Genomic DNA, 8,484 nt, shown 5'->3' on the forward strand with positions numbered 1-8,484 from the left:
TTTTTCAACTTCTGCTTTAATTGCAGTAGCTTTTCTTGGGTGAATCTAACGCAAACGTTGCCGGACGGGTTTAGCGTCCAGGTAAGTCTTGATCTCATGGACAACAATCGCGGGATCAATTCCTGGCATTTCCTCATAGGACCAGGCAAACACGTCGCGGAATTCTTGAAATAGGGCCTTGTATGTCTGAATTTTGTCATCTGTACACGAGGCACCTATATGAATGTTCTCAACAATTCCAGGCTTAACCGAAATGTCAATGGGAATAGTTCGAGAAATGTTTCCCAAGTTTAACTCTGAATCGAGATTTTTCATGGGATTCTGAGCTTCTTTGACATATTCAGCTGTAAAAATTGATGAGAAATCATTTTCAAAATGATCATCCTCGGGTAAATATGAAGATCTATGATGGAGATCGTCCCATGGTAAATCATCTATACATAGGACTTCACGAAGTTGCTCGTCAGATGAAACAACTTCGGGAAACGCTATTAACTCTGAGGTTGATGTGAAAAGTGATTCCTCATGGACCACATTCATTAGGTTGAATTTGGTTGAACACGGGTCGGTAAAAGACCGCACGGCTTCATAGGCAAATTTCATATGGACTCAAAGGCATAGCATCACCAAATGAGTCTATCTCAGATTCAGAAGGAACGATCTAAGGATCATCATAAACAATGGTGTCTGATGTAATAATATGAATGGATGCAAATGAAGACAATGGTTGATTGGAGGAAAAGGAAAAGTTCCCAGTAAACCGGCATCTTTAACTAATCCTACTCCAACATCCTTATATGGGATAGTCGTTTTACCGACATGCTGAATACTCTCTGAAGAGGTTGGGTCGGATGAAAAGTAAGCCAGCTGGTCTATTGTTACAATCTTTCCATTATGTGGGAACTTTATTACTCGGAAGACCGATGAAACGACCGCTGTCATAGCGTAAGACCAACTTCGACCCAAGAGAAGGTTGTAGTCTAGAGGGGCATCAACCACCTCCACATCTAGACTAACGGTTTTTCCTTCAACCCCTATAGGCAAATCCTGTAGAATGCCAAAAGGATGAAACCCACGGCCATCAAAGGCCTTAAGAATTGTCGGGGATTGATTTAGTGAAGGAGAACCAAGCGATCTCCAACATTGTATCGACATAATACACGTTGAAGCTCCCTCATCAATTACAGTCCGATGAATAGGCATGTTTTTTACTATCACTGGGATCTGGAAAGCCATTTGATGAGGCAAACGTGGTGTAATATTTTCTAGATCAAAGATTATTAGGTTCGAGTCCTGAACATCAACAGCTCCGATAGCCGACAAAAGTAATTTACGCTGTGCTGGGCATGATTGCAGCACTTCCAAAGCCGACATTGCTGAGGGAGAAACAGCTAAGTCCTCAACAATGTTATAATTCTGGGCCGCTCTCGCATGTGGATTGAAAGCAGAATTTTGAAGTATACCCTTGGCGGGCGGTTTGATTACTAAGTCTGGATTAGGCTTCTCGATCTGTAGTGGATCGGAACTGGGAACTGAGGTTGATGGATTAGAATGAGAAGATTCTGCTTCTTTGCCATCAACAGGACTTTTACTACCATAATCTTGCGATCGAGTCGCAATCCTTACATGGGACATCATCAATATGGGTTCTTCATTGGCATTCGAGGAAGAACCTATCATCTTCCTATCTTGATTTGGAAATGGATCCCTCAAAACAGCAGGAGTTTGGGAGCCTTTGACGATTTTCGCAAACTCTGCTCGATGAGGGCAGTCTCTTGTAAAGTGTTCCTCTTCACAAATAAGACAAGGATATCGAGGTTTGTGTTTTTCGTCATTGGTTTCCGATTTTTCAGTTTTCTCCTTTGGAGTTTTGTCTGCTTTATTCTTCTTCTTTCCTTTCTTCTTTCCACCGGATTTTGATTTAGCTGTAGATGACTCTACAACGTGAACATTGGCAGAAACCTCTGCAGAAGAATCTCCTGTCGGGGAATCAGGCAAGGTTATGATAGGAGAAGAATTCTTGGAGGATTTCTTCTTGCTTTTAGTGTTTACCGTACCAATCATGCCATCAGCGGCATGAGATCCCGAAGGAGCTGCAGCGATTTGATTTGACTTGGGAAGATCGGGGATCTTTTCGTGTAACGTACCTGACTGAGTATAAACTAAGTCAAGTTACTGTGCTTGAGCAATCACTTGCTCCTCAGTAACTACTCCAGCCTTAGCTACGTCTTCAGTAATCTTCGGTAACAATGATTTAACAAACCATTCAGCTAAGATCTGGTCCGGGATAAAAACTTTCACTAACCGCCTTCGACGTCTCCATTCATGAATATGATCGGAAATATAAGTGGACGTCGATTGCTTTAATGAAGTTAGTAACTCCGTGCCATTATCATATCTGACCGGCAACTGAAAATGAGTTAAAAACGAGGTATCTAACTGGCTAAAATTATAAAAAGAGGCCCGTGGTAACTCAATATACCACTTGGCCGCAAGACTAATGAGAGTGCGCTGGAAAAGACGTAAGTGGATCGAATCATCCGAGATGGAATTAGAGGCACACTAGAGGTGGTAAGTCATCACATGATTCGACGGGTCTTCTCCAGATTTACCTTCGAACTTGGGAATGTCACTAGGAAACTTATTCGGCATTGGCGGCGAAAACGGAAGATAATTAATTGGATCATTCGTTAGGCACGACAAGTCTGGCAAGTCCAAAGTTGCGATAAACGGTAACTGCCGATTAGGATCCCTAAAACTCTGGGTCACGAGACCAGCCCCAGGAGGAGGATATCCAGGATAACTTGGAATAGGAATTGCGTTCGGGATATTGTATCCTCTCAGAAAACCAGTATTAACCGGACCGTACTGGGGTTGTTGTGTTTGTTGATAAGTGTACCCAGGATACGGTTGATACTTATAAACTGGCTGCTGGACAGCAGGACCGAATTGGTACTGTCCCTGGTACGGTTGATAAGTGAATTGTGGTTGACTTGTGACAACCGTACTTAAACCAGGTTGTCCTACTGGCATCTGAACCGTAGTTTGAATCATGGATCCAGATGATGGTAAAGATGTCTGAGGAGTAGATACAGGAACAGTAGAAACTGGAGCTGTCGATACTCCAGAAGTAGGTGGGGTAGATTGAACAGATGTTGCGGCAGTTGCAACAGTCGTTTGAGATGGAGTACTAGGCGCAATAGGCCCAGACTGAGAAACTACCGAAGGTACAGAAGTTTGAATATTAGACTGGACTGGTTGCTGGGGTGAACCAGAAACTAAGGGTTGTCCAGTTTGAGATGACAACTGTACAGTTGGCTGCAACACCTGTTGAATTTGCGATGGATCCCACACTATGTTCATTCCGGGGTACTGACCCATAACAGGTTGAGAATACGGGGGACCATAACTAGGTTGAGGGTAGGATTGATAATTGAAAGGTACATTTCCCATTCCTTGAACATAAGATTGACCTTGGGGTGGTTGGAAACCTTGGTTCGAGTACTGACCTTGTGGTTGATACCCTTGAGGCATGTACTGATACTGGGGTTGACCTTGAGGTATAAATTGATACTGAGGTTGACCTTGGGGTACATATTGAGGCTGGGGTTGACCTTGAGGAATGTACTGCACCATGGGTACATACTGTCCTTGAGGTTGCCCCCCAGACACAATTTGTGTACCTTGAGGTTGCCCCCCAGGCGTTAATTGAGGTTGCCCCCCAGGCGGTAACTGGCCACCTTGAGGTTGAGAATTGGAAATAGAACCTGACATCATAAGAATGTCTTCTACGCTCAACGATTTATTACCATTGTTTCCAGTTAATAACCCATGTTCAATGGGTTGAGGAGATGCTCCCGCAAAAGTACCAGAAAGTGACTGATACCCAGAGGGAACAGAAGGACCGTCGTACAAAAAGGATTCAGGCGATTGAGTAAACATGGACGACTGACCAGACATATTTACAGGAGTATAAAGACCTCTAGGATGATAAGGAGCACGAGGTGGTGAAAAACTTAACCCTGGGTTTTCCAAATAATTAGTTAAAGAAAGATACCAAGTAGTACTTCTAGGTGGACTGTAAAAAATTGATTCACGCTCCCTTAGATCAATAACAGGTTGATTTTCAGGGATAGGGATGCCTATTTCTTCTTCTGGAGCAAGTTCTTCAATAGCTATCAAACCAGAAGGAAGATTTTCGGTGATTACTCTTTCTACCCTAGGTGAATTAGGAGCACTAGAAGTTGGAGAGACAAACCCCGATGTTCGAGTAACAGGTTCAGATATCTCAGGTTCTTCGCCTATATCACTAGTAGATGAAAAGCTACTAGCAAGTTCGGAAACCGAAATAGCTTCAGGATTATAACCTGTTTCTAGAGTTTGGTAATCAGGATGAACAACCAACGAAGACTCTCCTTCTTCAGGTGACCCTACTTTACTGCCATTAGGAGTTACGAGGACTTTCAAACCTTCGTAATGACCCGGGACTTCTTTAGGAGGTTGGCCCCGAAGTCTACGAGACTTCCTCAACAAATCAGCCACGGTTACAACCTCAGGAGACTGGCCCCGAAGTCTATGGGACTGTCTTGGTAATTCAACCACAGCTAAAAACTTTTAACTACTGCACACGCAAACAAAGTAAAATCTCAAAGCAAACCGCCTAAAGTCTCTAAAGAACCAAACAAATTCGAATCACACGCCTAAAGAATCTAGGGCGTCAAACCACACACAAACAGTAACTTTCCGGACCGAAAACACTAGTTGGTGATGAAATCCAACATCGCAGAATTCAGTACAGAAATGGCGGGTGGAACAGTTACCCCGGCAACCTGCTTAATGAATAGACTGGACCAAGTTCCTCCACTTTAACCGTCTCGAGTGAAGTGAACCCCCAGAAAATCCAAGTGAGTCTAGCCGACGTCTGCTCCAGGTACAGTGGGATCTTCCCTCCACCGTCACCTTAGGAAGAATCCTAAAGATAATAGTCACTAAGGTCACCAATAGCAACAAATATACCTAGGGGAACAGTCTACGATCCGATACGCACGCAAGGGCAGAGTAACAAGCTCAATCCCCTTGTCGGCTCCTTGACAATAATCCAAGGTTTACCGACAAGTGACCCCAGGCTCCTCGACAATGGTTAATCTGAGGTTTACCATTTGTAGTACGTGCATATCTGGCATCGTTCCCAATGAAGGAGGATTGATTCCCTCACTGGTTCGGACACGATCTTGTGCTTCTCCTTTAAGAGGAGCTTTCCCAGAGCATAAATGTAACAATTGGATTTATCCTACCGCAAGATAAGCTACTTGTTTGTTTTTACTGTCTTGGAGAGTTAATTACTCTCCTACTCCAAGACACTAGCCTGATCTATGTTGGTGTATCAGAGCCCTAGTAAATAAAAAGTTACTAAGTTAATTTTACTTTAAGCGTTATTTTTTATGGTTTTTCTTTAGGACAAAAGGTAGAGGAGATGAAACTTATGATGTGTAGACTCGACTCAAATCCACTAAAAAGATGCACCTAGGATGAAAAACAAAACAATCTTTCCTTTTCGAATTCCCTAGCTAAGAGAGTTGGAGAATGCAAAATTTGTAAAGACAACTTTTTGAGCAATGAAAATCAAAGAAAAAATCTCTTTATCTTTTCCAAAGCACACAACACAAGACCACTAATTATTTCACGAAAACTTCCTTTCTCTTTTCAAAGACTTCAAACGCTACTAAAACAAACTTTCCTCAAAAGAGATTTTGTATTTTTCCTATTTTAACAAAGCATGTAAAACTACTCAACAAAAATCAATTTTAAGATCTATGAAAATCTAAGAGAAATTTACCTAAAAACAAATCCAATGAGGTAAAAACCTACAAAATATAATTCTAGGTTGTTTTACTCAGTTACAATTCAACCAAGGACTAATTCATGCAGAATCATAAATCAGTCAAAAACAAAGATAAAAATCTCTTGTTCTTTTTCTTAAGAATGAAATTCACAGCTTAACAAACAAGCCTTCTCGAAATTCCGCAAAGAGACAACACAACGGTAGGTTTCTCACAAAGGTGTGTTTTATGAATGGTCTGACTCCTAAGAAGGCTGAAAAGACCAGGGATATCCAAGGTTTCTACAGCTTCTAAATCCAGAGTCACTACAAGACCAATACAAAAATCAAACCTAGGGCTAGAATTTCTATGAACTTCACTAAAACCCTTGATGCTAATGAAACAAGTCTAGATGAAAACTTCTGACAGGTAACCAGTGGATCTGGGTAGCAACAAATAAGCTATAAACAAGATCTAATAGGTAAAAAAGGAAAAAATTGAAATTTTCTAAACTTTTGACAGGGTACGCAGGCAGCCCGTTTGCACAGGTGCGGCCATGCTCTGTGTGCAAAGCAGAAGTGCGTACAGGTACGCACTGTGCTTAACTCAGAGGGTGCGTACTTCTCTCAAAAACAAGAAAAATAAAAAACTAACTCAATCCTAAGCAATTCTACCCAAATTCACAGTCAATCAGTCAAAAACTAGAAAGCAATCAACGTTTCTCAAATCAAAGTATCAATCAAAAGAGAAATCAATCAAATCCATGGATTCTCCAGTATGGTCGCCATTTTGTCATGCGGAAAGAGTCAATTTTGCGGACAAAACCGACCTCCCTAGAAAACAAGGCTTTTCTAGTGACAAACAAAACAATCAAGCACTATCTTTCCCTAAATATGCATTTAAAATAAAAGCAACCAGGTGTTTAAGGCTTACCTTTAGTCCAACGCTGTTTGTAGTAGCCAAGCCTCTTCGATCCATATGAGCTCCTTCTCCTCGAAGCCTGCATACACTAACAAGCAAACGATTACATAGCACCTGAATAACTCATATAATAAAACATATTCATCATAAAGACCAAGGAGTTTATGAAACAAATTATATATAACAACTTGTTGAGAAAAATGAACTTAATTGTATTAATTGGAAACAAAAGAAACCTTACAACTAGTGCCTTGGTGTTGTGCAGGTCCCTCCCAGGGTCCAGCAAGAGTTCTCCTCTACTTTGATCAGCTCACCCACTTCCAAATGAAGCTAAGAAAGGAATGTGATCTCTCCTCTCAAGCTCTATAAGGGAGTCATAATTTCAGCAGCATCTACCCTTAGGAATGTTCAGCTTTCAACCTCCTTTGCCTCTGGCCCAATGCCTGTATTTATAATGCTTTGGAGGAAGTTAAACAGGTCCACCATCAATGGGATAAGCCCCTCTTTCAAAGGGATAGTTCCCCTCTTCATGGGATAAGTTCCTCTTTCATTGGGATGCATGAACCATCTGGAGGCGCTCAATCCACGTCAAACCATCTTCTAGAATGCTCTAGAATCGACCGCAAGTAAGGTTTTTGAAGTAAAACTTGCGCCTTTTGACTTTTACAGGGGTACGCACCCACCCCTTTACAGACAGAGCGTACAAGTACGCAGGTATTATGTACTTGAGGTGCGTGCACGCAGGTAAGAGTAAGAGAAAGTGCGAAACCAGAGTTATATTGAGTTTTTAAAGGCTTTCTCTCTTTTTTGGAGTTTGACATGAGGAGCAGAGGTATAAGACTTGCCAAGGAGGATAGTATGGTTATTGATGGAGCCATACTGACTGCAAATAGTCATGGTGACAAATTTTAGTGTAACAGGGCCAAAAGGGCAAAACACAGGCCCAACCTAGAAAATCGCCAGGTTGTAGCAAGAAACTAGGGTTTGTGCGAAAATGAGGAATTTGGGGGATCTCAGTGATGAGAAGTGTTTGATAAGGTACTTTAAGGATAGGGGAAGGTGTATGAACATCCAGATACAAGTTTTGTTGATGATTTGGCTGTCGAAGAGAAATTGCCTTCAAAACCCTAGGAGAGGGAAATGACCTTACCTAGGCGCAACTGAAGCATGAACAAGGTGTAAAATGACCCAGTGGGACTTGACATGATAATGAAAACTCTCTAAATGATGGTACACTCAGCTGAACTATGACATGGACCAACATTTAGACAAATTTGACAAGGGTAAAATCAAACCCTAGACCCAATGCTTAGTGACCAAATTTTTCTTGAAGACTCACTGAAATGACAAAATTTGACCTTGACACATTAAAATCACTTTGTAAGAGCATGTTTGATCACTGGAGGAAGGCTGTAAAGACTGACACTAACAGTGGCTCCAATAAGGATGGCAACTCCTTGGAGGTGCCAAGAACTGCAGATCTTTGGGTGAGCAGACAGTGCCTCCGTCCATTGGGCTATGGATTCCATTATTCCGAAAAACCAACATGACTCAATTTATTGACTGAAACTTGACTGAAACTGACTCAATGCGAACTGAAATGACTGAAAAACTTGACTCTATGCAAAAGGAAATGACTCATGACTGACTTAACTAAAACAAGTATTTACAAAGCTTGTTCAATGGCAGCAGTCCATTAAGATTCGAGGGTTTCAAATCAAGATGACAGCCACCTGCGTACTAA

This window comes from Pinus tabuliformis, chromosome 6 (assembly GCF_031772625.1).
Source record: "Pinus tabuliformis cultivar Carrire ecotype Pingquan chromosome 6, CPIR1, whole genome shotgun sequence".
Classification (NCBI taxonomy): domain Eukaryota; kingdom Viridiplantae; phylum Streptophyta; class Pinopsida; order Pinales; family Pinaceae; genus Pinus; species Pinus tabuliformis.